The sequence below is a fragment of the Herpailurus yagouaroundi genome, unplaced genomic scaffold (assembly GCF_014898765.1).
Source record: "Herpailurus yagouaroundi ecotype Mexico unplaced genomic scaffold, PumYag 197, whole genome shotgun sequence".
In the NCBI taxonomy this organism is placed as follows: domain Eukaryota; kingdom Metazoa; phylum Chordata; class Mammalia; order Carnivora; family Felidae; genus Herpailurus; species Herpailurus yagouaroundi.
The window spans coordinates 3,402,612-3,429,757 of record NW_024412428.1 but is presented as its reverse complement, the minus strand read 5'-3'; the positions used below and the strand labels follow the sequence as shown (position 1 = coordinate 3,429,757).

The following is a 27,146-nucleotide window of genomic DNA, read 5'->3' as shown; positions in this document are numbered from 1 at the left end:
ATTCTGGCTTGGGTCATGATCTCACAGTTCGTGACGGTGCGGAGCCTGCTTGGGATTCTCTCTCTCCCTCTCCCCGGCTCGTGCGTGCGCATGCTCTCTTTCTCTCTCTCTCAAAATTAAAAAATAAACATTAAAAAAAAAAAAAAGAATGGAATATAATATCGGTGACTTAATCAACCTAATTTTAACTTCATTCTGTTCTTCCCAATTCCAAACTCTTCTCTGTTCTTCCATGGGTCCCAGCTTACTTCACCAATGACGTAAGGTGATGGTTGATTATGATCTGCAGTCTTTAGGTATCTCCTGGGGGTCCCCTTGTGTCCTGCTGCTACCCTCACAGGCCTCCACTGATGAGGGTGAGCTGGGGGAGTCCTCCCCTTCCAGTACAGTAGTGCCCTACTTCCCTCCATAACAGTCCAGTACATCAGTGTATGTTGGACGTTACCGATCTTTTCCTCCTCCAACGAGGTTATAGTGTTGAGTAAGTTAGCATATTCCGGATATATCTGCAGTGCCTTCAGGATCATCTCCACTTGATGCGCTTAAATGAAATTCAAATATGACTTTAGAGCCTTCAATGTCAAATATGACTTCAAAGTGTAACGTAGAATGTTAGTGTAGGTTTTTTCTTTTTTAAATAGGATTTCTACAGTGCATCTGATAGGAAAACATCCTTAAAATTTATCAGTCCCTTTGGAGGCTGTTCAAAAATCTCACTTCTTGTCTCAACTCCCTTACATTCCAGGACCCCCCCCCCCCACATTCTTCTTTCTTTCCCTTTCTCTTTCTCCATGTGAGGTCACATCCCACAGCCTGGGATTAAAAGTGTTCCCTTTATTTCACTGAGTACTGCTATAATTGATTCACTTATTCACCCGTTTGTTCGTTCAGCAAGAATTGGTTGGGTGTTTACCATGTGCCAAGCACTATTACCTGGGTCCTGAAGATACCAGGCTGTACTTTCTTTATCCATTCATCTATTAATGGACACTTGGGCTGCTTTCACATGTTGGCTATTGTGAATAATGCTGCAATAAACACAGGGATGCATATATCTTTTTGAATTAGTGTTTTCATTTTCTTTTTTTTAAAGACATTTTTAAATGTTTATTTTTGAGAGAGAGAGAGACAGAGCACGAGTAGGGGAGGGGCAGAGAGAGGAGACACAGAATCTGAAGCAGGCTCCAGGCTCTGAGCCATTAGCACAGAACCCGATACGGGGCTCGAACTCACAAACTGTGAGATCATGACCTGAGCCAAAGTCGGACGCTCAACCGACTGAGCCACCCAGGCGCCCCAGTGTTTTTGTTTTCTTTAGGTAGATAAATACCCAGTAGTGGAATTACTGAATCATACGATAATTCCATTTTTAATCTTTTGAGGAACCTCCATACCGTTCTCTACACTAGCTGCACTAGATTCCCACCAAGAGTGCACAAGGGTTCCCTTTTCCCCACAACCTCATCGGCACTTGGTATTTCTAGGCTTTTTGATTCTAGCCTTTCTGACAGGTGTAAGGTGATATCTTGTTGTGGTCTCAATTTGCATTTCTCTGATTAGTGTGGTATATATATATATACAGTGGAATATTGCTCAGAGGAAAAAAAAAGTATGAAATCTTGCTGTTTGCAATGACATGGATGGATCTAGAAGGGAAATAAGTGAAATAAGTCAGAGAAAGACAAATACCATGTGGTTTCACTCATATGTGCAATTAAAAAAAAACAAAGACAAAAGAGACAAAAAACAGACTTCAATACAGAGAACAAACGAGAGGGGAGGTGGATGGGAGGATGGGGAAATAGGTAGAGGAGATTAAGAGTACAGTTATCCTGGGGCCCCTGGGTGGCTCAGTCGGTTAAGCGTCCGACTTCAGCTCAGGTCATGCTCTCACACTCTGTGAGTTCGAGCCCTGCGTCGGGCTCTGTGCTGACGGTTCGGAGCCTGGAGCCTGCTTCGGATTCTGTGTCTCCCTCTCTCTCTGCCCCTCCCCTGCTCCTGTTCTGTCTCAGAAATAAATAAAAACATTAAAAAAAAAAAGAGTACAGTTATCCTGATGAACACTGGGTAAATATGTAAAATTGTTGACTCACTATATTGTACACCTGAGACTAATGTAGCACTATGTCACCTATATTTCAATTAAAAAAATTAAAGGGAGACAAATATTTGCATTTGAGTTGGTAGTACAATACCAATGATACGAATGTCATATTACTTGGTTTTGAGTATGTGCCACACGCGTATGCAGATGCTATCCCTGGGGAAGCGGGCGAAGTGTACATAGGAACTCTCTCTAGCATTTTCTGCAGCTTCTTGTGATTCACAAATGAGTTCAAAATATAAAGTTATTTTTCTTTTCTTTTTTGAAGTGTATGTATGTATTTATTTATTTAAAGTGTGTGTGTGCGTGTGTATGTATGTGTGTGTGTGTGTGTGTGTGTGAGTGTGTCAGCAGGGGAGGGGTGGAGAGAGAGGACGAGAGAGAATCCCAAGCAGGCTCTGCTCTGTCAGCGCAGAACCTGACGCGGGGCATGATCCCACGAACCGTAAGATCATGACCTGAGCTGAAATCAAGAGTGAGCCCCCCCACCCCGGGGTTATTTTTCTTTTTTTTTTTAATTTCTTTAAGATTTATTTATTTATTTATTTATTTAGAGTGTGTGTGTGTGTGTGTGTGTGTGTGTGTCAGCAGGGGAGGGGCAGAGAGAGAGGGAGAGAGAGAGAATTTCAAGCACACTCTATGCTGTCAGCCTGGAGCCCGATAGGGGGCTTGAAGTCACAAACCACGCGATTGTGACCTGAGCCGATATCAAGAGTCAGATGCTTAACCGACTGAGCCACCCAGGTGCCCCTAAAGTTATTTTTTAAAAGATGGGAAGATATAAAATGGATGAGATGTTCTTATAGAGCTGTCATTCGGATGGTTATGTACAACATACAAGTAAACAGATACATAGACAAGGTCTAACGGGAAGTATATGGAGGCATTTCATTGCGGGTTCTGAGTAGACCACGTTTCTGGGACTTCAATATATTTATATTTGTCAAGAGCAGGTGCCAGGCAAGACCAGCTGAGTCTGACCAACGGGCAGAAAAGAAAATTATTGGAAGGTACTGGTAGCTCGTTGCACTGCTGGGAAGACTTGGAGAATGGGCGGGAACCAAGGACGGCTGGGGTAAGCCACTGCACTCAGTGTGGGCTGTATTTGGTGGTTCGTGTCTAACGCACAGAATGATCACGATGGTTAGGATGCCAAAGGCATTGTGGCTTCTTCCTTGTTCTCTTTCTTGGATTGCATTGACTTGGGAGAAGCCAGCCGCATGCACGGAGGGACCCCCAAACTGCCTTATGGAGAGGTCCACGTGGGCAGGAATGGGGTCCCCAGCCCACAGCATGTGAAAAGAGCCCGCGTGGAGGGCTTAGAAGATGGCAGCTTCGGTACCCATCTTGACTAGAACCTCACGAGAGACCCTGAACCACAGCCACCCAGACCACGCCTAGATTCCCGGCTTCCAGAAACCGGGAGATAATAAAGGTTTGTCATTCCGAGCCTCTAAGTTTGGAGATAATTTGTTACACAGCAATAGGTAACTGACGCATGCTCCCTTCTTTCCATATTTACAGTCTGTGAAAAGAAACGTTTTCTCCTTGTATGATGCTCCTATTGGTCATCTGACCAAAGCGACACCTTTTGTAGGGGGAGACAAACCAAACCCTCATATGCTCACTCAGACCCAGGTCCTGTATGTCTGACCGATCTGCTTTCTTTTGTAAGTTCTCTGAGACACAAGTTATGATCTGTAACTTGTGGATCTGATTGCAAGTTCCATTACCACCAACATCCCATATGTTAATACTAAACATGGGTGGGTGATGGTCCCCGTTTCTGCAAACGCTCCCGAGGCTAGAACTCGTATTTGAGAGTTTCCTTCTTTGCTGCTCATTCTGGATCCCCTTTGTCTTCAGCGAGCATCTTGACAGCTGGGGTTCTTTCCTCCTTTGAGTCATTCACACCTTCGTTTTTTGAGGGATCTGAGCCTGTGTGTGTAGGATATGGATCTTTCATTAACCGTTATGGTTTTGCAATACGGCAGTAGGAGATGTCTGCAGGTATTACTAGGTTCTTCCATTAGCTTCCCTGCTTTCCCCCCTCCCCCGCACAGCAGGGACACCATTTCCCTGAAAAATGGAGAAGAGATCTAATTTATCAATTTCTTACAGCAGACAGCCTACCGTCTAGTTCTTTTTTTTCTTAAAAAATTTTTTTTAATGTTTATTTATTTTTGAGAGAGAGAGAGAGACAGAGCGTGAGGGAGGAGCTGAGAGGGAGAGAGGGAGACACAGAATCTGAAGCAGGGTCCAGGGTCTGAGCGGTCAGCACAGAGCCCGACGTGGGGCTCGAACCCATGAGCCTTGAGATCATGACCTGAGCCGAAGTCGGATGCTTACCTGACTGAACCACCAACAGTGAACAAGTGAAAAGCAACAAGGTGGAAACAAAACACCCAGTTCCAACTCTAGGAAAGCTGTTGGCGCCCCTTCCACTATTTACATCTTGCAGCCCCCAGAGCCTGTCCCCTACTATTATTCTGTGTCATCAGTGACCATTTACTCACAAGTGAGTTTCCAAGATCATTTGTCGTCTTTGATTTTCTACCTTGTCCAAACCACCACTATATAACATAATTACAAACTAGTCATTAGAAGCTACTCATAAACAAGGACACGGAAAAATTTTTTACAAATTATGGAAACTGTTTTGCAAAACCCAATGCAATTACGTTTGGCAACGTTCATGACCGGAAGGGTCAGCTCAGTGTAAAACCAACAACAAAAGAAATCCTTTCGTGTGTTTCAGGTAAATCTGGACGATAGAGGTTGCAGTGGATGCCTAACATTGTCTATGTCAGTGCTTGATGGTGTCAGGGGCAGGGGTGGGAGGAATAAAAGAAAAATGTTCTGGATTGGGAATCACAAGGTACAGGTTCTGATTGGGGCTCTCTGGAGACCTATTATTCAACACTTATTAACTGTGTTACCCTTGAAGTCACTTGACCTCTCTGTGCCTCGTTTTCATGTCCATAAAGTTAGAAGGTGTTCGATCCTACGATCCTACAGTAATGAGCCCGGAGAAGCCTAAAGTAAGATATTTAAAGATTTCTCAAGCACACGCAGTGGAAAGGTATCCTGTTTCTCCACCAGCAGGTTTCTCAACGAAAGGTGCAACGCCCGATTTACGTGACCTCAGACCCAACTCTGGATGAAGCGGGAAGTGTTTACTACGTGGCCGTGGAATCTGGAAGTGGCTTCCAGGAATAGCCGGCCAGGTTGGCCAGGGAGGGCCACCCACATACCACAAGAGAGGACAGTGGGAGAGAGAGGCCCTGAAAGGAGCCGGTCAGCCGTGATGGCCGTGCAGCCTGCGGTGACTCAGTCGGGTCAGCCGGACGGGTGTCAGCAGCGGGGAGGCAAGAGATTTTGACCGCCTAAGACAGCTTGAATGCCTCGCTTCTACGGGGTGCTCACTGCAGGGCAAAAGAATTGGGGGGGGGGATTCCGTACACAATCATTAGCGGAGAGCTTGAGGCTGTGCACCGAGAGGCGACACAACGTCCGCCAGCGGACAGAGATGGCGGCTGATTGGGGTGGACGTGGTCTGCATCTGAGCTCTGGCTCCGCGTGCTCTTACAAACCGGGCAGGCTCGCGACTGGAAGGGATGGAACAGAAGCTGTGCACCCACCGTCAGCCGCTGGGAAGCGGCTGCACGCTTTTGGTCGTGTTGCGCTCACCTTGTGAAGTGTCTCGTGGAGGAAACGAAATCGCCCGCAAAATCCGACGGCTCCCACGATGCAGCTGTTGGTAGTCCCTATCTTTTCAGGCTCTTCTTCGAGCACAGAGAGGCCAACATCCGGGGAGGAAGCCGGCCTGCAGAATGCTCCAGCCGGGCTGGCCTGAAATGCTGACCCCGCTCACCCTGTACGGGAGACCTTGTCCGATGAACCCCCCGGGGTCCTGGCCTTGCCGCCTGGCAAAAATACGTGCCCCCACCGCCTCGTGCGCCACTCGGTCTGGTTTCACCACCCTCCCGACACACCGTGTGTCTGTGTTGCCTTCCTGGCTCTGCTCGGGCTTGGGGAATGTTCTGGGTAAGTGGCCTGACAGGCTCCCGGAGCCACCCACATCCTGCATATGGCGACGGGTCTGCCCACCCGGGTCACCCGGTCACGGGTCACGGGTCGCCCGGCCGGGGACGCACCGCCAGGCTCTCTACTGGTGGGCGTTGTGCAACCTCAGACGCCAAAGGGCAAACGCTGGGTGGTGACCACAGACGTGTGGACACAGATGGTACAAGGCAGGCTCAGAGGAGGTAAGGACCAGGACCGAGATGTTTTCTGGAGGCATCGAGTTTGTATCTTATAAACCAGCTTAGTTGATGTGATACTTTGCGCCTAACCATTCTCTGCCATTTTTTTTTTTTTTTTTTTTTGGTTGTTGTCTCACTGGCCCTGAGTGCCGCCCTTCAGGTAGCATCAGAGAGGAACCTGGGCCAGGTAGGCTCCCGATGACCAGCCAAGACGGCTCCGGACCATTCCGGCAGTCATATGCGGAATGGCAGGCACAGGCGGTCTCTTCACGTGACCTCGGGCCCCGCTGGAGTGACCTGAGTGGGGACGGCAGGAAATCTGTCAGAGGAGGCACACGGTCCTGCAGAGGCTGTGGGCCTCATCACTCATTATCCTGTTTCTATAGATTTTTTACGTAGAATTTCTGTTTATGTAGAATTTCTAACCTAGCTGCTTTATTTAAAACATTTTCTATCCCCCAAATCATATGATGGAAATATTACGGAAGGTTTTTCCCCGTGACCTTACCTCCTTAACAACTGTTTGGGTTATTTGGAGTTAATTCCCAGATTTTTTTTGCCCGTGCAGATGTGTTCTATCGAACTATAATCATGGCGTGTTTGCTTCACGTATTGTTTCCTGTGTAACACATTGTAAACATTTTCTACGTTTCTGTCAAGGTCAGCTTCATGAAGGACCACGGGATCCCGTGCTCAGAAGGGTCCTGTACTTGCTTTAATGACCAGTTGTCAACATGTTGAAATTCTTAATAATTTTGAACAAGGTGACTAATTTTTTTTAATGTTTTATTTATTTTTGAGAGAGAGAGAGAGAGACAGAGCATGAGCAGGGGAGGGGCAGAGGGAGAGGGAGACACAGAATCCGAAGCAGGCTCCAGGCTCCGAGCCGTCAGCACAGAGCCTGACACGGGGCTCCAACTCACGAACCGCGAGATCATGACCTGAGCCAAAGCCGGATGCTTAACCGACTGAGCCACCCGGGCGCCCCGACTAATGTTTTTCATTTGGTGGTGGGACTGGCAAATTACATAGCTGGCCTTAGGTTCTCTTTATTTTGCTTTTATGACTGTTATTTCATAATTCACTCTATGTTCATTTAAGCTGTATTGCATACAGACAATGTTGCAAAACTATCTTTATGCGTGTAGAGTCTTGTTTTGTTAAATTAATCGGGATAATTTCTAGCTGTGGGTTTGATGGACCATGGCATGTACATTTTTATGTCTCATATTACTATATTCTGATATGATATCAACGTTTCTCCCTATTCCTTATTAAAAAGTACTACACATCCTCCTTCTTTTAGACCAGTAAGACGATTACTCAGCGTTAGGGCTCCTGAAGAGAGCCCTACCCTTGTCTTCCTTCTCACCCAACCCTGGGGATGCCAGCATGTTGCTCCTTACTGAGAATGGGGGCGGTAATTAACCAAGATCTGGGAATGAATCACTCTAGACACCAGCTTCTGCATCTAGAGGGGGGAAGATACCTACCCCGCAGGACTATTTTGCGAAGACCAAGCATGAGAGGAACCAACGTGGTGCCTGGAGCTCTGTAGATTGCGAAATAAATGTTAGTTTCCATTTCTCCTTAAAGGCAGTTTCTAGCCCTTCCTGGCTCAGGTACCCAGAAAACCAAAGGTCAGGAGTTTCAAGGCCCCTCATCCCAGTTTTGTTTTTTGTCTTTTCTGAACTTTTCCGAATAGATACACATCACAAAGATCAGTCCTTTTATTTAGTATTTTTTGTAGTTTGTACCTTGCTACACTTTGGCCTTTTGGGGGGAACCTCTATATCTGTTTAAATGAAAAGCTTCTGTACTCATAACTTAGAATGGTTTTTATTTTTGTGATGTTTTATTTATTTTTGAGAGAAGGTGTGAGCAGGCGAGGGGCAGAGAGAGAGAGGGAGACGCAGAATCCGAAGCAGGCTCCAGGCTCTGAGCTGTCGGCACAGAGCCCGACGCGGGGCTCCAACTCGTGCTGTGAGATCACGACCTGACGTGGAGTCGGATGCTTAACCGATTGAGCCACCCAGGCGCCCCAGAACGTCCAGGTGTTTAAGTAAAAGTATATGGTTCTATATCTATATAAAAGCTACTCAAAGCAAGGCCGATGAGTGTGGAAAATGGAGAGTGAAAAGGAAAGTGTCAGAACGAGAAAGCATTAACATGCTAAATAAATAAAGAGACAAACGGGGTCAGTATTATCATAACAGAGCATTATAATTCCCTCTCAACTTCCCAAGAACAAAGGTAAAAAGGCAAACGCATGTGCATATAGAATTGCACCGCTCACAAGAGACAGTGCTCCTTCCAGCGGACAGTCTTCCTCATATTTCAAATAGATTTGTCACATGGTCAAAGAGACTTGCTTATCACAGTGTCTGGTTCACAGGAGGGACTCAGTGAACATGTTGAACGAGTGAATAGCGGATGTTAACGCTGCTGACATCGAACACCGTGGAAAACAGTGAAGCTCTGGTGACTTCCTGCGGGTACCGAGGAGAGAGCCGAACCAGGTGCTGTGCGAAAAGCTTTACATCCATGGACTTCGTTTATTGCACACAAACACCCACTGGGGTGTTGTTAACATTCCTGTTTCACGTGTGAGGAAGCTGAGGCATGAAGACATCAGGTTGTGTTTCCAGGGCCCACGGTGGGAAGTGGGAAGCCGGGGCTTGGACACGGTTGGCACGTTCGCTCGCCCGTTCTGCCACGTTGCCCCACACTGCGGTGCGGGGCCCGTCCATCGCGGGCAGGTCAGCACTTTCGTAAAGTCCTTCGGGACTTCCTCAGGCCCCGTAAATCCCGAGCAACACCTGGACTGTGCATCTGAACATAAATGGGTGAACCCCGACCGCCTGCTGGTGGGAATGTCGACTGGTGATGTCTTCCTGGAGGGTAATTTGGCCACTCCTGGGTAAGATGCTTTAAACGTGTCTTTGAGTCGTCTTTGGTCCAGGGTTAACGTCAAAGAACGTCCCATAAAGAAATGATCCCAAATGCATACAAAGATTATAGCTGCAGTGGGACATATCTGAAATACTCAACAGTAAGGAAACTGATTTAAAACAAACAGTTTAATACAACCGAGATAGAATAATGTGCCTCCACTAAAAATTGTCTTTTAAAAAGACACTTGAGGGGCGCCTGGGTGGCTCAGTTGAGCGTCCGACCTCGGCTCAGGTCGTGATCTTGTGGTCTGTGAGTTCGAGCCCCGCGTCGGGCTCTGTGCTGACGGCTCGGAGCCTGGAGCCCGCTTCGGCTTCAGTGTCTCCCTCTCTCTCTGCCCCTCCCCCGCTTATGCTCTGTCTCTCTCCCTCTCTGTCAAAAATAAATAAACATTAAAAAAATTTAAAATAAAAGACAAATACATAGAAAGATGTTCATGGTATTTCGTTACATGGGAGAAAATACAGTCTTAAACTGTAGGTATATTGTGGCTCTAATTTTGCAAAGGGTACACCTCGGGTAGAATTTTAAACCAACACAAGCACTTTAAACGGATAGAGTCATCAGGCAGTATGGTATTAAAACTCAAATCCTATGATCCAGCCATTCCACTCCATATTACCTGCCTGAGTCACATGGACATAAACAGGCAGGTTTCATTTTCTTCTTTTTTTAATGTTTATTTATTTTGAGAGAAAGAGCACAAGGGAGTGTGAGAGGGGGAGAGGTGGAGAGAGAAGAGAGAGAGGATCCCAAGCAGGCTCCCAGCTGTCACTCCAGAGCCCGACTTGGGGCTCGATCTTGGATCGTGAGATCATGACCTGAGCTGAAACCAAGAGTGGGACGCTTAACCGACTGAGCCACCCAGGCGCCCCTACGGTTTTATTTTTTGATGATGCAAGTTGGAAGTCACCTTAGTATCTATCAAAATGGAAGAGTTAAATACAATATGATGTGTTCTAACCATGGAATACCACGCAATAGCTAGAAAGAATAGGGTGCTGGGGCCCCTGGGTGGCTCAGTCGGGTGAGCGTCTGTCTTTTGATCTCAGCTCAGGTCATGAACCCAAGGCTGTGAGTTTAAGCCCCACATTGGTCTCCACAATGGGAGTGAAGCCTACTTAAAGGGAAAGAAAGAATGGGGCACTGGCATGGAAATAGAAGAATATTTACTGGCAGATTGTTAGGTGAGAAAAGCAAGTTGCAGAAAGGAAAGTAGAATTTATGTCCTTTGGAAGATTCACTGCAACATGCTGTCAGTATGTCTGCATGAGCATATGCATTATTGAGACGATTTACTCTGAAAGGAGACGTATGACGATGGTTACTTATTCTGAGATGAGAAACAGAGGATGGGCTTTATAATAGAAAGTTCGTTCTAGCCGCGGGGTTCCGATCATGTCCAAGAAAAACCCAATTATATGTGACTTGTGCAATTAAAAATAAACTAACATTTTAAGTATTAAATGTACTAAATTAAGTATTAAATTTGTTTAAGAGTCTCTTATGGTGATGGGCGTTGAGGAGGGCACCTGTTGGGATGAGCACTGGGTGTTGTATGGAAACCAATTTGACCATAAATTATATTTAATATAAAAAAATAAATGTTTCTGTATTTTTGAGAGAGAGAGAGAGAGAGAGAGAGAGAGAGAGAGAGAGATGGAGAGACACACACACAGAGAGAGAGAGAGAGAGAGAGAGAGGGAATCCCAAGCAGGCTTCACGCTGTCAGTGTGGAGTTCAGTGCAGGGCTCAATCCCCCGACTGGAGATCATGACCTGAGCGGAAATCAAGAATTGGAAGCTTAACCGACTGAGCCGCACAGGCGCCCCTGAGGTAGATAACTTGATTGAGTTCCTTCTCCATCTAAAATAGCGCCTGTACAACACCTTTTCACAGTGCTTAATTTCCTTTTTATTTATTTATTTATTTATTCATTTATTTTTTTACCACTTGGCATATGCATGTTTATTTTATTTGGTCTCTCCCCACTGCAGTACAAGCTCCCCATGGGAGGGCCCTTGCCTATTTGGTTTTCCGCCATTTGTTGACTGTAGCAGCAGGTGTAAAAGGGCCTTGCACCTGGAAGCCACACGGTGCCTTAATAACTTGGTGGCCGTGCACACACATGCCCGGGAAATAACGTGGAATGAGTTACACCCACTAAAGTACCAAGAGTGTTTTTTTCTGAGTGGTAGGATGGTTGATTTTTGCATATTTAAATGAAGTTTTTTTTTAATTAAAAAAATTTTTTAGTGTTTATTTATTTTTAAGAGAAAGAGTGGGAGAGAGAGAGATATCGTGAGCAGGGGGAGGGGCAGAGAGAGAGGGAGACCCAGAATCCAAAGCAGGCTCCAGGCTCCGAGCTGTCAACATGGAGCCCGATGCGGGGCTTAAACCCACGAACCCTGAGATCGTGACCTGAGCCGAAGTCGGGCGCTCCACCACCTGAGCCACCCAGGGGCCCCTGAAGTTTTCTTTTTTAAATGTGGGAGCAGGGGGGGCTCATCTGAGACCACTTCTGCTTGCTGAGACTCTGTTCTGTGGTCTCAGTGAGGTGTGGGTTGTTGACGATAGTATCCTTTTCCAGTGAGTTGATGATCCTGTAAATTGGTGTGCAGTTTCTTTTCTTTTCTTTTTTTTTTTTTTAGGTGACCAGGATGACTTTAATCATTGACCTTAAAAATTGATTGTGATTTTGCCTCCACCGCATCCTGTGGCAGAACGGGGCACGCTGTAATTAAGAAGCACGGAGTCTGCAAGGTTTCATTGCAATGTTGTAAGGGGTGAAGAAGGGACAAAGGAACACCACCTTGGCTGTGTACAGAAAGCTACTTGTAAGGAAGCTGTGCACTGTGGTCTTGGTCTACCTGTCTGTGTGGCCGCGCCTCAAGAGGCCTGTGTTTTCCTGGAACATCACAGGACTAGAAAACTGCAGGGAATGTTGTCAGGGCTAAGCTCTAGGGACTGACTTCTTGGAAACTAGTTCAGGGAGCCAGTCTCGAGTCTGTAACTGTAGGCAGGGAAGTAGACACCCGTTTCCTCCCTCCTTCCGTGTTCTACAAGTGGGGCTGGGAAATTAAACTGACACAAGACAGGCGAACAAGAGAAAAGCACACAAAGTTTAACAGTGTGTGCGATGTGCAGTAACACTGGAGGAACTCAACGCTGAGCAGTGACTCAAAGGGGTGGTTAGAACTTGGGGCTCCATCTAGGGTCTTCGCAAAGAACAGTAAGTTTGTAGAGATGAGACAAGACAAAGGAGAAGGGACTCAGGCTTTTAGGGGTGGCAAATTGTGGGAAAACTAATGGCTGGTAAGGGGGGTTGTAGCAAGAACATACATATGTTCCTCTGGGCTCCTCCCTGGTGATTAACACAGGGATAAAGAGTTTTTTTTCTGTGTCTGCTGCTTCTCAGTTGTGTTCAGTGCAAAATAATCCTTGTGACAAAGTGGAGTATTTTAGGATGGCATATTCTGGTCCCCTAAATTTGATAGTGAGACATGAGAATAAAATTGGCCCAAGGAAGAAGCGGGCTCTGCCCCCAAGTTCTCTGCTCAGCTAACATTGGCCACACGTCTACTACATGCCTACCCTGGACTAGAAGCTGTGGGGATTTTTAAGAAATCTACAAAATGGCGGGTGCCTTTACCATGGCCGTGTGGTTGTACTTGGGAGCCATGATGCTTATGAGGTCATATTTCTGTCATCTGATGCCCTCCATATTTTCATAACTTAGAGTCTGTGTGTCCTTCTTAGAACATGTCATGGGATCACGTTGCTGCTGGGATTAGAAATGTAGCTGGGAATTTTCTAAAAGTCTTGAGCTGAGGTTACATAGATATCTTTTAAGGGCAAGTGTCTGGCTCTCAGTTCCAAAATTATACTTCTCGATTTGAGAAAGTGACTTAAAGCAGAAAAAAATAAGATAAAAAACTAACTAATAGCTTCTTTAATTTGGATCCCTATTACCTGCCAAGAACTGTGTATCCCCATATTGGAGAGTTACTATTGCCATTTCACAGAAGGAGAACCAGAAGGTCAAAAAGCATACGTGCTTTTTGCGTGGACATGTACTGGTTTATAGGGATCGAATCCATGGTTGGCCTACTGAGCTGCTAAACGCAGTTAGTGAGATTGAGAGAGTACTGGCATCATACACGCACGAGTTAACAGAATCTGTGACAAAGACACTAAGGCTAAGATTCTAGAATTAGGAGTAGATGTCGGGGTTGAGCTAACATCTCTCAGGTGGAACAATGGCTGTTTCTGAGCTGATAAACATCTGACACCCATACGGCTTTATGGAAGAGGGCCACAAAGGCCCCGTGGACTCCAGGCCACATGATGTGGCTAGAAAGGAAGAGTGGGCCATGGCGAGAGCCATGGCTGGGAGTCGTCCAGGAGAAGAGGCCAGAGACTTGGTGCCAGCTCTTTAAAAGCCCTAGAAAAGTGGCAAAGACTTCTCCCTCTGGCTAAGTCTTCGTGGTTCTGGGCAAGGGAGGTACTAGACGATGTTTTCATATGCCTCTTGCCAGAGTGAACTTAAGGCGAGGAAAGATGTGCTGACCTCTAAACCGCGTGTGTCAACAGTCAATCTTTGACCAGAACATGCGGGATTTGCGATTCACGGATTATCTGGAAACCTTTGGCTCCTTACCATGTTTAGGACAAAGCCTCAATCTTTTGACCCCAGTGTTCAAGACCATGAATCGTACCACAACTTTAAGTGGCTCGTATGGTTTACTGAGTGCGCTAGTGTGTCTGGACTGGGGCGAGGTCAAGTGCTGTGCTTCACGTGAAACCACTTTCAGAGTGCATGTGGAACCACCCCCCCACCACACACACACACGGGCACATCCTCTCGACAGCGAAAGGCATGTCAGGTGCAGTGCACGTGGGGGTCCTGAAGTTCCAACCTCTGCGTCACTTGGTCATTTCTGCACAGCCAGTGTGTCACTGGGCACTTTCATTCAGTGTTGAGTAGGTGGGCAAAACGGCATAACCTTTCTGAGAGAAGCACATATCAACCTAAAAGACCAACAATAGGGAATCGGCTGAATACACTACGGTACAACTGTAAGAAGTGTTATCATGCAGGCGTTAGAAAGTATGTCCTCAAAGAGTGAAAGAGGAAAATGTTTTCAATACAATGTTAAGCGGGAAAGCCAGATATATGTATATATATATGTATAAAATATGTATATACTGTGTATATATCAAATACCAAAAGATAAAAAGTGGTTGCTTCAGATGGTAGGATTATGGGCTCCATGTCTCCTATTTTCTAAGAGAATCACATGCGGTCTTTCTAATTAGCATAAAACAGTAACAGTCATTATCGCTTTGTTTCTGTTACATCCCAGCAGCGTGGCAACTGAACCCAACAAAATGATCTCCTTAGGGACCCATTTTCCTTGGAAGGTGGAGGAACCGGGAATTATAAATACTGATAATTTATAACTTTGGCGCCCACGGGGCTCCAGGAGCTCAACGATGGGAGTATGTAGATGATCACATTACGTTAAGAAACTTGAAGATTCGTCTCGCAGCCCCCTGTACCTAACTATGTGGCAGTGCTCCACAGATGTGCCCTGAGTTAATTTGATGACATCCAAGATGGCGCTGCTGGAACTGAGGCATCCTTGGAGGGGAGAAGCTCACCCCCACGGGGGTAATACCCCTGAGGACCAGACTGTTGGCGGCCCACAAAGCGCTGTGGTGAGGGTCAGACAAAAGGCCGTCAGGACACTATTTCTCCCTTGTTGGTACACAGTGATTTTATTGGAATAAGACATTGCCCTGCTACTTCCTGGGCATGCTCTATACCTGAATCTGTGAGTCTAGGACACAAAGGAAATTAGATTTGGTGTCTTCAGCGGCGGCCCTGCGGAGGCCCCTGCTGCAGACAGTGACGCTGCTTCTGGAGTGGATGCTGTTTTGGGCCTCAGTTGGTCTTCGCAGGAGAGGTAAGAGTTTAGCCTTTTCAGGTCTGGAGTTTGCTGAGTGGAGTCAGGTATTTTGCTCAGACGTCAAGCGACCCAGACTTTCAAAGCTCAAGTGGTTCTAGGTAAGCCTCTATTCTAGATTTCTACTGCTGTAGGCGGTTGTACGAGGAGGCTATAATGAGGAATATGGTGCACCCAAGGGTCGTGGGGGAGAGCTATTTACAAAAACAGGCTCTCTCGGTATTTCAACCCCCGTTTTAGGAAGCAAGAAGATAGAGATCTTTTTAAATTTATTCCTACCATATTTTTATTACTACACTGACATTACCAGTGAAAACTTAGACCGTTTTATAGCTGGGCAACATTTCCTAATTTACAAAGCATTTTGGGTAAATGCTCTTTTTTTTTTTTTTTTAACCCTTGGAACTTCACAGCCAAATCCAAATAAAATAAGAAAAGCGCTTTGTAAGCCATAACCTGCAAGGCCAACGTAGCGTGTTATTGTCTTTTATATGCGAGTATGTGGCTGCTGTTTTGTATTTGATGTTAGTAAATGGTAGCATTTCCAGACTATCGCCTGGTCGCAACTCCTCATTTTCCATGAGCTAAATGAGACCCACGAATGACTTGGCTAAGGCCACTCGGCTCGCGTTTAGCAGAGCGGGCTTTTGTCAGCCGTGCCTATGTCCGGAAATTAATCTGGGCAATTTGGTGAGAATAGAAACTGCCCTTGTTATTTTGCACGACCCGCGTGAGCACCCGCGCTGCGTTCTGCAGCATTATTAAAGCCTAAGGTTGATGATGGTCCTATCTCTTTAAAAAGAAAAAAAAAGTCTGCTGGGTGGGGGCGGGGGGCCCGCTGACTGCGGCATCCAGTCCCCTGGACCCAGTGCGGCTGCGGTGGCAGTCACGCTGGAGCCTGCTGATGTGACAAAAGGAAAACAAAGGTGCTGAGATGGACGCTGACGGCCACCGGTAAGTGGCTGAGGATCCGGTTAGATAAGGAACGGGAAGGGAAAGGGAAGAAGCTTGTAGAAATCGGCGAGCCCACGGTGTGATTGGTTCTTGGGTCCTCCGAGAGCTGGGCTGGAACCAGGTCGGTCAGTCACTGCAGTTGTTTTCGGACAGCACTGACCACTCTCCTAAGACACTGCCTTCCGTGGAAGGCAGAGAATCTTCTTTCGTGGGTCGTGCACCTGTGAGTAATGGGCTCTTTTCAAAACGTGCCGTTGGGGCTGGCAGCCTGCGGGTTTGGGGGCGGGGAGAGACGCCAGCCGGCCGCGTTACTAGAGACATCCACGGTGGTCCCCGTGCTCAGACCACCCGGCTTTGTCATTTTAATTTCCACCCTGGGCTTGCAGTGTTTGGTCACAATGGGTCCTTTGCTGTAAAACGGGGTGTGGGGGTCAAGAGCCCTGTTGAATACCAAGTGGGATTCTCAGAGCGGCTTCTGGTGGAATTTACACTGGCTGTCCTCATTTTAAACAGCACGCCCTTGCGTGATTCCACATATTATCCTTACCTTACATAACGGGTTTTGAAAATCCTGCTTTTACTGAGCAGCATTTTACCAAGTCATTCCATTTTCTTCCAGCGAGTGATCGTCGCATTCTTAGAAAGAGTATCCCAGTTTTAACAAGGAGGAAACCTCTCCGTCTTGTTCTTTCTCTTGAAACAAGGTGAATAACCTCAGGACAGACCGCCGGATTGGTTTCTAACATGCCACTGGTCCGGGCTTTCGTTTCATCCTGCTCTGTGTAAGTGGAAGGCAAAAGCAGGTTCGTTCCACGCGTTTCCCCAGCACGAACCGCCCTCGAGTTCCATGCAAGGGCAGCTCTTTATCTCTCCTCCAAAGCAGAGAAAAGTAATCGACGCGTAATCCCATTGTATTTGTCACGTGGGAAGTAAGTCTCCTCTATTGGTTTTTTTTTTTAAAGCTGCCCATTGATAACCAGGTGCGCACCAGGTCAGTATGTGACCGTGGGTGCCCCGGTGGTTTTGCTGATGACTAACCAGCCTCCTTTCCCTAACCCTGCCGCAAAGTCTTACTCATCTTTTCCGTACCTTCCCTGGCTGTTTGGCGGGCCGATTTCCCCCCTTCTTGTCTCTGGCGTTCGAGGCTATTTAAGTCTCCCTTTCAAGCACGCCAAGCCACATGTTCCACGTTCCCGTCTTTCCCTCGTGCCTTGCTTGGTTTCTGAGATTCTTTCCATGGTGAAGATGGTGTTTTCTATGCTTCCCATGATAAGAGGAAAAGCCCAGTCACGCTCTTCGAAAGACCAAGATTCCCTTCCATCGGAAGTATCTGGTGTATTGTTGTTTATGCTGGATTGGTTCTCAGGAGCTTCAGGTATTTATCTCAGCCACGCTTCGTTGTAGCTCTGATCGCCGAAAACTCACTTAACTTCTGTGGGTCTCAGTACCTTCCTATATTAGAGATGTGGGCCGTTGTTTTTCACACAACTGTCCCCGGGTTCGAATGAGGTCATGCACATGAGGGCATCAGCACCGAACGTGCACCGTATTGTTGTTTAGCGGGAGTTCTGACGTTTCCCATTCGGTCTACCCACCTTCCTATTCCCCGATCCGTGGGGAAGCAGGCTACCGTGGTTTCTCATAGCATTTCCTTAAAGGCAGGGACTCTGAAATGATCTTTTGATCAAGTGCATCTTAATCAGCTCTAAGTAGATAGAAGGAACATACCCGGTACTTGCTTAGGATCTCTTGCCTGTAAGCGTAATGGTGACGTTTCCACGCTGCCACAAGAGTGTTCATTGGAGGAGGGAAGGCCAAGGGTCTTTGTACAGCTCCTGTTAAAGCCTTGACGATGGCAGAGGTGATGATGATATTGACTGTCCAAGTGAGGACCGCTAGATGGGACTGATGCGAGCAGTGCCAAATTGGAAACCAGAACAGACCCCGTTGCTCTTCTGACCTTGGACAACCTGAGCAGCAGTTTGCTTTTTGTATTGCCAGCCTGTCGCTAGTTTAGTTTCTGTTCGTATGTGCTTTTCTCCTTCCTCCTTGCCACCTTTTCTTTCCTTAAACTCTACGCGTCGCGCATCGCGTCTGACGTTAGAGCCTAGGACGGAGCCACCGTGGTGGTGAACTGGGAAGTACTGGGCGGGAATCGAGGGGTGTGGTGCTAGCTCCGAGGCCTTGGTTTCTCCTTGCGCTAACCGGAAAGTCATTTGACTTCACCTCTGCGATCAGAGGCACGACGTAGATACTCTTTAAGTTTCCTTCAAGTCCTGGGTGCACAATTAATACACCCTGTCTTCGGGGTACTCTTGGTGTATAACAGTTACTTGATCAAGTCACGTGCTTTCACCTCCATTGTCCGTTGTCCTCGACACAATAGCCTCGAGGAAGAGCCGGCCTGTTTTGCCGATGATAAAACGTAAGACCAAGGGAGAAGAGAACCCCAACGATTTCTCATTTGTGAAAAGGGGAGGTCGACCAGGCGATATCCAAGTTGGCTTTTCTCGCTAGACGTCGGTGAGTCCTTAGCCTGCAAACGCTGAGCTCTGGCCCCTGTGCCCCCGTGTCCCCTCTCACAGCACTTAGAGCTTACAGCGGCCTGAAATCCAATGCACACCGGTTCTCGCTTTTGTAAGGGGGCATCGATGGTCTGGTTACAGTGACATCGTGTCCAAAGATTTGATTTAAATATTCTGCTCCGGGTTAGAAAATCAGAAAATGAGGTCAATGTACTCCCCATTTTCCTTTTCATGTGTCCGGAAACTACAACACATTATAATAAGTCAAAGACCCAAATAATGTTGTGGGTGATCACTTACACTTCACAGATCTCCTTGTTTCATCTAAGTACCAAGTGCTAGACAGCCGCATGTATTTGCATTTTTCAGGTATCTAGAATTTGTGCACGACTTTACTTCTAGCAGTGAAGGCTTAGCTCTTTCTCCTTGTTTTTAATGCAGTGATCAATTTAATCATTAAGAAATGATTAGAGTCATTATTAATTCTTAGGACCATTAATAAATGACTAATAGGGTCACCAGATCCATTACCGGAAATACGGCCTAAGGTAAACATACGCTAAAAAATTGCTCGTTGTTTATTTGAAGTTCAAACTTAACTAGGCACATTTCTATTTGCTAAATCTAGGAACCCTAGATAAACAGAACCTTAACTGATAAATTAGAGAGTCATTTACTTTGAGCATAAAGATATTAATGTTAGGTTTTTAAAGCTTAAAACATACATCAAATCCAACCTTTATCAGTTTCTCATAATATGCAAGCATCTCACTAGTTTTGTTTATTAATGCTTTTGGTTATTAAATGTGTAATAAGTGACCATTCTAAGAAAATCCTGATCCTGAAGACCGTATTATGTCCAACTCACCTCATATTCCCCAGAGGCCTTGCTACTGAATGGAAAAAAAAAAATACCCAAGATTTTAAATATATTTATTTGGAGTCAAACTTGGTTTTGCAAACTGACTCTACATCATACTAGACCTGATACTTCATCTCTTGGAATCTCAGTTTCCTCCTTCTTTTTTTTTGTTTTTTAAATGTTTATTTATTTTTTGAGAGAGAGAGAGAGAGACAGACAGAGTGTGAGCAGGGGAGGGGCAGAGAGAGAGGGAGACACAGAGTCCGAAGCAGGCTCCAGGCTCTGAGCTGTCAGCACAGAGCCCCACGCGGGGCTCGAACCCACAGACCGTGAGATCATGACCTGAGCTACTCGGGCGTGCCTCAGTTTCCTCCTCCTTAAGTGGCACTGATAATAGGCTAACAATCACCACCTCAGAGGTCAGATGACAGGTGAGTAAAGCCTCTGGTGTGGATTTCCATGGCAAGCTCCCTTTGTTTTTTTAAGGGAATGAATGAATATTCTTTTTCCCTGCAAAAAACCCAGATGATAATATTAGTCAGATAATATGAAATGAGATGTATTTTAATCATACAGTCTATTTTTCATGCATTATTTTTTAAAAGCTTTATGGAGATCTAATTCCTATGCCATATAATTCATCTATATGGTCTCTTATTTTGGGGTGAAACGTTATCTTTGATAACATTGATCCAAAGATAAACCCAAGACTCTGAGGAGGTCCCGTTCCAGTACCAGCCCTCCCCAGACTCCTGCCTCAGACAATCTGCTCCATTAGTTGACAAGACTGAAAACAGAGGCTCCTCAATTCGATCCAAGATACGCTATAAAAGTACGTGTATTTTTATTAGCTGGAAATTGGCCAAAGTGACTAAATTATTCAATCTCTGTTGAATGCCTTACGTATCCATGGCCCCAGATCTCACTGAGTGAGAGAGTCAACGACGAAGAAAACACTCTTGAGGCGTGTTCAGCCAAGTAGGGGAGGAAGATTTGTGTAACACAGAGGAGCTTCGGAATCTGAGGGAGTAGCTCATAGTTTTTTCTTATTCCATTTGAAATACAGTATCTTTTCTGTTATGCATTGTACACGGACATCTTCAATGACACACACATGCACACAACCAACCAGTTACTTATCGCCCACCTTTCTCTTTGCTTTTGGTGCTCCACAAAGTGCATTTACGGACACCTTCAATCACAGGGATGCGCGTTTGAGGTCAGATGATGACTAGTGACCGTGGCCTTTTCTGCAACAGATTGTGCCGATACAATCCTGTCATTAGCGACACTCAAAAGAGTTGCTACGTCTTAAAATCTTAAGTTTGCTCCATTCACGTACAGGGCGAATGAATCTGATTTCTCCATTTTGCCAAGATGCCATTTTAAAGTCTTCTGCTGACTCCTGTTTTGTTCTGACATTAAGGAGGGCCAGGCAATTATTCCGAGGGCAGTGCCAGTCGAGGCTTTCTGCGGGCCCGAAGTCTGTCCGTGGCTGGCTCCCCGTTCTCGTGACGTGAGGGACTGTCAAGGGTGAATTTTCACCGCATGCCGGAGGACTTCGCTACCAGTGGCTTTGGTCAGACGCGATACACAGTAATGTGGGTTGTTAGTTCCCAGTTTTAGATGAACGTGGATGCCGTTCTCAGGAGGTCACCACGGGCAGCTCTGACCCTGTTGTTTGCTGTAGGTGGGTTGAAGGACCGTTTCTGGGGAAGCCAACGTTATTCTGATAAGTAAAGCCGCAGAGCGCGATGCCTGTGAATATGGCAGCACGGCCAACGGCGGAAAGGGGGAGAGGTCACCCGAGATGTCCTCGCTTCCTCGGGGCCACAGGCCACTTCCTCTCCCTCCATGAAGAGGGGCTTTTACTAGTTCCGAGCCCATGTGGTTCTGTATTTAACGGACACGCTAAGCCAAAGAGAAGGGACATCATCCTAGGGATGAAGTCCAAGGGGTAGGTCCTGTTGATATTTCTATCTCGTTCCCTGCAGGAAAGACCTTTCTTTTCATTCCCACGGGTGGCAGCTGGGTGTGTGTGTCCTAGCTCCTGGGAAGTCTGTCCTGTCCTCTTGCTTTCTGGCGAAGTCTACCTTAGAAATCCCCTCGTCTTCCCTCGCTCCTCCCCGCCTACCCACCAAAGGACGGCTTTGGGCCGAGGGGACGTCACCACTTGTCTCCACCGGGGCCATGATTTCCGCCCCGAGTCTCTGGGCCGTTTCTGCTTCGTGCAGAGCAACTCGAAGGGAGCTTCACCTCCGTGAGTTAGCGGGGCTGGCATATGTCTTTCCTCCTCCTTAAAGGAGACTGTAGATGGTGCCAAATTCACCCGCTGTGGGGAAAACCCTGATTGCCAGAACAGGGTATTTTTGCCGGGAAGGCGGAGAGGTCACTGAACGGCACGCCGTGCCTCTCTCAGCTGTGGGCAGCGGCCTCAGCTTTCAGAGCCAGACGAACGGATTCCACAGCTGGCGGGATGGATGTCCAAATCCCCGTTCCCAAGTAGCAAGTTCAGAGAGCCAACTGTTCGGGCCCGACGCCCGGGACGAGGGCCTGAGTCAGGCGGCAGAGGGTATCATGCGTGCGTTTCCTGGCCCCGCATGTGTTGGAGAATATTACACGAACATGAAGAGGGACATCCAAGATTGGCAAACGTCATCTGCAGTCTGTTGAGTACTTTTAGACATAGTTCCGGGTGGTCTTTCTGATGAACCTGCACAGGGAGGGGGCAGGCCAGATGAGGCGCAGAGAGATGACGTGATTCTCCAGCCTTGGCCTTCCTCCTGCGCTCCTAACCCCTCCCACCCCCCACCCTGGACTTGATGTGATGGAAGCGGCTTTCTTTCCTTTGGGGGAAGAAGCAATGGGAGAGAAGGAAATCATATTTGAGAACAGATGTTGTGTTTGGTGAATAAGGTAAGAGCTAGAAGTTGAAGACCCCGTGTTTGAGTCCCAGGGTCGGATGTCGCTTGACTTTCTGTGCACCAATTTCCTTAGGTGTGAAACAGAATTAACAATTTTCTACCGAATTACCAGGCTGTTATGAAACTGCAAAAAGATAATATCTATGGAGTCACTTCAATGAATTAAAGATACTTTATCTTGGGGCGTCTGGGTGGCTCAGTCAGTTAAGCCCCTGACTTCAGCTCAGGTCATGATCTCGCGGTCTGTGGGTTCGAGCCCTGCGTTGGGCTCCGTGCTGATGGCTCGGAGCCTGGAGCCTGCTTCGGATTCTGTGTCTCCCTCTCTCTCTGCCCCTCCCCTGCTCACACTCTGTCTCTGTCTCTCTCTGAAAAGTAAATAAACAGGGGCGCCTGGGTGGCGCAGTCGGTTAAGCGTCCGGCTTCAGCCAGGTCACGATCTCGCGGTCCGTGAGTTCGAGCCCCGCGTCAGGCTCTGGGCTGATGGCTCAGAGCCTGGAGCCTGTTTCCGATTCTATGTCTCCCTCTCTCTGCCCCTCCCCTGTTCATGCTCTGTCTCTCTCTGTCCCAAAAATAAATAAATGTTGAAAAAAAAATAAAAAAAAAAAAAAGTAAATAAACATAAAAAAATAAAAAAAAGATACTTTATCTTTGCAAGACACTCCTACTATACTGCATTATAATTTTACTATCAATAACATTTCAACGGCATACAAAATGTAGGATATACTGATTTTCTTGGCTATGCTAATGAGCTACGTTAACACAACATTATGAAAGCAGTAAAAAACACCAGAGTTAACACTTCATGGTTAATTTGGTCGTCCTGAAAAGCTGTCTTAAATCGCATTGGACTGCTGTTCATTCACGGCTGATGCCATAAAAAAGGCTTCTGTCTTCTGTGTGATGTCATTGTTAAGGATTTGTAGAAGTAAATGGAGCACTCAAAAATGGATGCATTATCAGGTGAAGGTTTATATGCAAGAGAAGCGTTAAACATAGAAGTATAAAAATCCCACGTAATGTTACCATCAGTAAGGCACAAAAAGCATTTCTGAGTTTAAAATAATGAACATGAAATAGAACTGAATACATAATCACAAGCAGAGATGTGTTCCTATATAGGCTTATTTAAAATGTGAAATTATCGGGGCACCTGGGTGGCTCAGTTGGTTGAGCATCCGGACTACGGCTTAGGTCATGATCTCGCGGTTTGTGAGTTCGAGCCCCACATCGGGCTCCGTGCTGACAGCTCAGAGCCCGGAACCTGCTTTGGATTCTGTGTCTCCCTCTCTCTCTGCCCCTCCCCTGCTCATGCTCTGTCTCTCTCTCTCTCAAAAAAAAATACACATTAAAAAAAATTATTTTACGATGTGAAATTATCATACACCAAGAAATAGATGTTTGTTGACTTGAGTAAAGGGGTGTGTGTGTGTGTGTGTGTGTGTGTGTGTGCGCCAGCCATCATGAGTTGGGAATAAAAAAGACATTTTAATGTTTCCTTTGCCTATATATTTTGATCTTGGATTAGTACAAAATAATCATGAGAATAAAGAGAAGAATATACAATAAGTGCTTTGTGAATGTTGGTGAGCTGCAGACATTTCGATATCATTATACGGGAAGCAGTTGGGTTTATCGGAGAAGCTCTTGAACGAAGGGGCTAGAGCTGGTGTTGGGGCTCTGTCACCTCCTCGGTGTGACCTTTGTAGTGCCCTCGTGGCCCACGGGTCCCTGTGATGGCAGGCGCAGTGTCTCCCCTTCTAACCCTGCCCCCGCAGAGCTACATTTCGTGAAGATTAATGCCTTCGCAAACGAACGTTTTCATATTTATAAACTCACATGGACAACATCTGCCATAGACTGGCCCTGGGGACGTGTGTCACCTCGTTCCCTTCTATATCCCCTTGTGGCGTGGGCACATGCCTTAACGTGTTTTGGGCTTTGGTCCCTTAACCTGTAAAATGGGGAAACCAGCTGGTCTGCCTCTTTCCTCAAGTAGGCTTGAGGATTGCGTGAAACCACGGATGCGATTGTAAGGGACTACGTGGGTAAGGTGCTGACGTTTAAGCGCCACATGCAGAACTTCATATTAATTCAGAAGGGCTCATGGGCGCCACGTGGATCTTCGCAACTCTGAGGAAAACTTTGGAATGCTGGGGGAACAGGTTCTCACGGAGCGTTTCACACCGTGGAGGCCACATGCCCTGATCACGGAGGGAATGGTCGGTGTTGGGGAAATGAGGAGATGTGACTCAAATAGGCATCAAAAAAAATGAGATTATTCAGTGAGGATACGACCCCTTTTGCAAGTTCCTTCTCTCCTTGCCTCCCCCCCTCTTCTTTTCTTCCTCTCCTTCCTTCTTCCTGTAAAAACCTGATGACGTAGACTCTATTTTTCCATCAGAACCTCATTCTTAATTAACAGCTGTTCTAGCAATAAATGGAAGATATTAAAGACCGTCTTAAGCAAAGATGTCATTATATGCCCTCCGTCATGTTATAAACCTATTTTTATTATTTTTTTTTTAATTTTTTTTCAACGTTTATTTATTTTTGCGACAGAGAGAGACAGAGCATGAATGGGGGAGGGGCAGAGAGAGAGGGAGACACAGAATCGGAAACAGGCTCCAGGCTCCGAGCCGTCAGCCCAGAGCCTGACGCGGGGCTCGAACTCCCGGACCGCGGGATCACGAGATCCCGCGAGATCGCGAGATCGTGACCTGGCTGAAGTCGGACGCTTAACCGACTGCGCCACCCAGGCGCCCCATAACGTTTATTTATTTTTGACACAGAGAGAGACACAGCATGAACAGGGGAGGGTCAGAGAGAGAGGCAGACACAGAATCGGAAACAGGCTCCAGGCTCTGAGCCATCAGCCCAGAGCCCGACGCGGGGCTCGAACTCCCGGACCGCGAGATCGTGACCTGGCTGAAGTCGGACGCTTACCGACTGCGCCACCCAGGCGCCCCTAATGTTTACTTTTGAGAAAGAGAGAGAGAGCGAGCAGGGGAGGGGCAGAGATAGAGAGAAGGAGACACAGAATCCGAAGCAGGCTCCAGGGTCCAAGCTGTCAGCACAGAGCCTGATGCGGGGCTCGAACCCATGAACCACGAGATCATGACATGAGCGGAAGTCGTACGCCCAACCGACTGAGCCACCCCATAATTTGTATTATGGTGCCCCATAATTTTTATTATTTTTTAAATGAAAATACTACGCATACGAAAGAGTATATATAAATTAGAGAATTTTGCGTACTTTTTGGGGGGCTGTTTCTTTTTTATTTTCAAGAGTTCTTTATTCTGGACACAAAACTGTCAATTATCTGTGTGGCAAATGCGTTCTCCTGATTTTTGTAGCTTACCTTAGGTGAACAGAAGTTCTTAGTTTTAATATGGTTTGACTGTAACAATCTTTTGTCTTACAATCCGTGGCTTCTATTTGTTCTTTGGAGAATTCTTCTTTACTCTGAAGTCATTAAGATATTGTGTTCTATTTCTTTCTAAAAAGCTTAAGGTTTGATCTTCTCGCTCATGAGAGTTTGTGTTGGTATTTGTGCACAGTGGGAGGTACAGATACATTTTGTTTCCACGTAGATAACCGCTTGTCCCAGTAACATTTTCCGAATGGTCCGCTTTCTCCACCAAATTCTACAAACACCTCTGTTATGTATCAAGTTTCCATGAATGCAGGGCCCTGTTGCTAAGCTTTTTATTCTGATTGTTCCTGTGTGAATGCCATACCAACTTCGTTATAATAGTTTTACATTAAGATTCAACATCTAGAAAAGCTTTCTGAAGGAGTCTTTTTAAAAAAATTCTTGTCCCTTTGTTCTTCCCTAAAACTCTGAGAACCAGCTTGTCAAGTTTTATTTTAAAAACTTACTGGGATTTTAGTGGGAATTCCTCTGAATGAAAAGATCAATTTGAGGAGAGCTGACAGGGCATTACATGCATTATCTCCATTTTTAAAAGGGCCTCTTTAATGTGTTTTTGTTCAAGTGGACAGATTTTTTCCAGAAGTTTTATACAAGTTCTTTCGTTATAACTATTCCAAGGTAACTCCTTCCCCCCACCCCCCGGGCTATTATAAATGGCTATCGTTTAAAAGAACCCCTTAAAAAAATCCACAAACTCTTGTTGGTATGTAGAAAGGCAGTTGAACTTATCAATAATCTTGATTCACTCTACTATTAATTTTGGTAATTTGCCCAAGTTTCTTTTTTTTTAATATTCCCTCTGTGAATAGTGACAGCTTTGCTTCCTCTCTTGCACCACTTGTTTCTCACCCTTCTCCCCCCTTTTCTGTCTTTCACTCGCTGGCACCTCCCATAAAATGGGGAATAGAAATTAAGACAGGAGGGTATGTTTGCCCTTTAATGAAGTTCTCACCTACTTCTCATTGACCTAAAGTTTTTTGTTTTCTTTCCTTTTAATTTTTTTTTTTTTTTTTGGTTATTAATGGGTACTGAATTTTATTCTCTGATCAGCTTAATCATAAGGTATTATGCTTATTACACACTGCTGGACTCAACTTGCTAATAGGTATTTCAAATTTTTGCATGAGTGAGATTGGCCATTACTTTTTCTTT

General features: G+C 46.2%; 1 protein-coding gene across 3 annotated transcripts in view; it reads left to right on the top strand.

The window, feature by feature from the left end:
- The first annotated feature begins 16,130 nt into the window (after positions 1 to 16,130).
- The window catches only part of SACS (sacsin molecular chaperone), an 86,764-nt gene continuing 75,748 nt past the window's right edge, over positions 16,131 to 27,146 (top strand). For 2 of the 3 annotated variants that reach the window (XM_040448026.1, XM_040448023.1), the window contains exon 1: positions 16,131 to 16,244. The gene's annotated coding sequence lies outside the window, so the exon portion shown is untranslated. Of the gene's footprint in view, positions 16,245 to 16,379; positions 16,468 to 27,146 lie in introns of those variants that run through there. The other variant, XM_040448024.1, reaches the window with a different exon arrangement.